Raw genomic sequence first — 2592 nt, forward strand, 5'->3', positions numbered from 1 at the left:
AGGAAACAGGAATGCTACCTTTGGTCACTTACCTGAAAGTACATAAGCCGTTGCAAATTCTTTGCCCTGTGGGATATGTATTGTGGTTTTTTGTTTTTTGGTTTTTTTTCTGCCAAGAAGCATGAGGGATCTTAGTTCTCCAACCAGGGATTGAACCAGTGCCTCCTGCAGTGGAAGCGTGGAGTCCCAACTACTGGGCAGCCAGGGAAGTCCCTACATGGGATATGGTGCCAAAACAATGTAGTACTATTGAAGGAGGGTTTTGTCCTTTCCCAGGTTCCCCATCTTAATCTAGATATTTCTCTCCTGTGCCACCTTGAGGATTCTCTTAGAAAGTAAAATGATAAACTGGCGCCTCCTTTCTTTCACTAAAACTCTCTCCAGGCATTTCTCTCACTTTGAACTCACACATCATTCCACATCCTAGTTTGGTAGGTAGGATTTCTTTTACATCATATCCTGAGTTCTCTCTTTGTGACTTAGAATAAAGCTGACAATTCAAGCTTGACACTATCAGAGCTGGCTCTTGATATGTTAATGGTATCTTAAGGAATTTAGAAAATCCTATTCTCTCTCAGTAATCCCTAGCTTTCCAGAATATTGTCTCACAAAAGACTCAGAAATTCGTAGTGACTTTAGTGACTAATTTAACAGTCAAAACCTAGTAATGATTTTATTGCTCTAATTGGTATATCCATCTTTCCCAGAGTTAAGCCCTTGCCCTTAAGAGAACACTACAGGGGGCTTTTTTCTGCTCTTGGACACCGCCGAGTAAGCATCGTTGACGTTTCTCTCCCTCCACTGCCGTCATGTCTAAGTCAGAGTCACCCAAAGAGCCCGAACAGCTGCGGAAGCTCTTCATCGGTGGTTTGAGCTTTGAAACAACCGATGAGAGTCTAAGGAGCCATTTTGAGCAGTGGGGAACGCTCACAGATTGTGTGGTAATGAGGGATCCAAACACCAAACGCTCCAGAGGCTTCGAGTTTGTCACATATGCCACTGTGGAGGAGGTGGATGCGGCCATGAATGCAAGGCCACACAAGGTGGATGGAAGAGTTGTGGAACCAAAGAGGGCCGTCTCAAGAGAAGATTCTCAAAGACTTGGTGCCCACTTAACTGTGAAAAAGATTTTTGTTGGTGGCATTAAAGAAGACACTGAAGAACATCATCTAAGAGATTATTTTGAACAGTATGGGAAAATTGAAGTGATTGAAATCATGACTGATCAAGGCAGTGGCCAAAAGAGAGGCTTTGCTTTTGTAACCTTTGATGACCATGACTCTGTAGACAAGATTGTCATTCAGAAATACCACACTGTGAATGGGCACAACTGTGAACTAAGGAAAGCCCTATCTAAGCAAGAGATGGCTAGTGCCTCATCCAGCCAAAGAGGTCGAAGTGGTTCTGGAAACTTTGGTGGTGGTCGTGGAGGTGGTTTTGGTGGGAATGACAACTTTGGTCGTGGAGGAAACTTCAGTGGTCGGGGTGGCTTTGGTGGCAGCCGCGGTGGTGGTGGATATGGTGGCAGTGGGGATGGCTATAATGGATTCGGTAATGATGGAAGCAATTTTGGAGGTGGTGGAAGCTACAATGATTTTGGCAGTTACAACAATCAGTCTTCAAATTTTGGACCCATGAAAGGAGGAAACTTTGGAGGCAGAAGTTCTGGCCCCTATGGTGGTGGAGGCCAATACTTTGCCAAACCCCAAAACCAAGGGGGCTATGGTGGTTCCAGCAGCAGCAGTAGCTATGGCAGTGGCAGAAGGTTTTGATTACTGCCAGGAAACAAAGCTTAGCAGGAGAGGAGAGCCAGAGAAGTGACAGGGAAGGTACAGGTTACAACAGATTTGTGAACTCAGCAAAGCACAGTGGTGGCAGAGCCTAGCTGCTACAAAGAAGACATGTTTTAGACAATACTCATGTGTATGGGCAAAAAAACTCGAGGACTGTATTTGTGACTAATTGTATAACAGGTTATTTTAGTTTCTGTTCTGTGGAAAGTGTAAAGCATTCCAACAAAGGGTTTTAATGTAGATTTTTTTTTTTTTTTTTGCACCCATGCTGTTGATTGCTAAATGTAATAGTCTGATCATGATGCTGAATAAATGTGTCTTTAAAAAAAAAAAAAAAAAAAAAAAAAAAAAAGAACACTACAGGAGAAAATTATTTAAAAGAAATAACAAAATAAATCAAGTTAATATTTTCCAAACATTATCCCATTATAGGATAGAAGAATTGGCAATAAAAACCAAATTTCATAGTATAATATTTGTCACTTTGGTAAATACATACATGCTTAGGCTGTTGAGTAAACTCTATATAAGTTTTCATACCCCCAATTTAATAGAGTATCATTTTTGTAAAATTCCACTCCCTTTCACTATTGTTATAAATGAGAGGTTATAGAAAGCTTGTCCTACATTGTCTTAAATATACTTAAGCCATATAAAACTTCAGATTTCTATCTTCTTTTGAAAAATTCAAAAATTAGGTATATTCAGCCTTGTGTTTCCTCATGGAAAATTTAGCTGGAGCTGAGTAGTGGCTGGCAGCTTTCCCTGGCATTGTTCCCTTGGTTCATCTTAGTCCTCT

The 2592-nt window shown here is 41.0% G+C and overlaps 1 pseudogene; it reads left to right on the top strand.

The window, feature by feature from the left end:
• The first annotated feature begins 754 nt into the window (after nt 1–754).
• LOC131751996 (heterogeneous nuclear ribonucleoprotein A1-like) lies at nt 755–2075 on the top strand (annotated as a pseudogene).
• The last annotated feature ends 517 nt before the right edge of the window (nt 2076–2592 follow it).

Source organism: Kogia breviceps, chromosome 1 (genome assembly GCF_026419965.1).
Source record: "Kogia breviceps isolate mKogBre1 chromosome 1, mKogBre1 haplotype 1, whole genome shotgun sequence".
NCBI lineage: Eukaryota > Metazoa > Chordata > Mammalia > Artiodactyla > Physeteridae > Kogia > Kogia breviceps.